Below are 742 nucleotides of genomic sequence, written 5' to 3'. Positions count from 1 at the left end.
GAGGAGGATTACTGGCAGTGGTACCTTTTTTGCATTGTGCTGTGACATCACCCTTAAACGCATTGTAAAGCATAGTTGACAGCTTGTTCTGCATGTGCGGTATCCTTTCTGTCTTCTGGTGAGTTGGTAACATGTCCGCCACTTTGTGCCTATACCGAGGCTCTAGTAGCGTGGCCACCCAGTACAGCTTGAGTTTTTTTATACGGGGGTCCCTCATCAGGCTGGACAGCATGAAAGACGACATCTGCACAAAGTTGGATGCAGACATACTATCCATCTCCTCTTGCTCTTCCTCAGTGATGTCAGGTAAGTCCTCCTCCTCCCCCCAGCCACGAACAATGCCACGGGAACGTCGAGCAGCACAAGCCCCCTGCGACGCTTGCTGAGGGCTAAGGCGAGGCATTGGACTAAAGAATGTCCGCATTTCCGACATCACCATGAGATCGCTAGATTGTCCTGTCCTTGCCTGCGTGGATATGGGAGAAGGATTACTGGCAGTGGTACCTTTATTCCATTGTGATGTGACATCACCCTTAAACGCACTGTAAAGCATAGTTGCAAGCTTGTTCTGCAAGTGCTGCATCCTTTCTGCCTTTTGGTGAGTTGGTAATATCTCCGCCACTTTGTGCCTATACCGAGGGTCTAGTAGCGTGGCCACCCAGTAATTATCATTCCCCTTGAGTTTTTTTTACACGGGGGTCCCTCAACAGGCTGGACAGCAGGAAAGAGACCATCTGCACAA

The sequence above is a fragment of the Hyperolius riggenbachi genome, chromosome 11 (genome assembly GCF_040937935.1).
Source record: "Hyperolius riggenbachi isolate aHypRig1 chromosome 11, aHypRig1.pri, whole genome shotgun sequence".
Classification (NCBI taxonomy): Eukaryota; Metazoa; Chordata; class Amphibia; order Anura; family Hyperoliidae; genus Hyperolius; species Hyperolius riggenbachi.
This window is presented reverse-complemented; position numbering follows the sequence as displayed.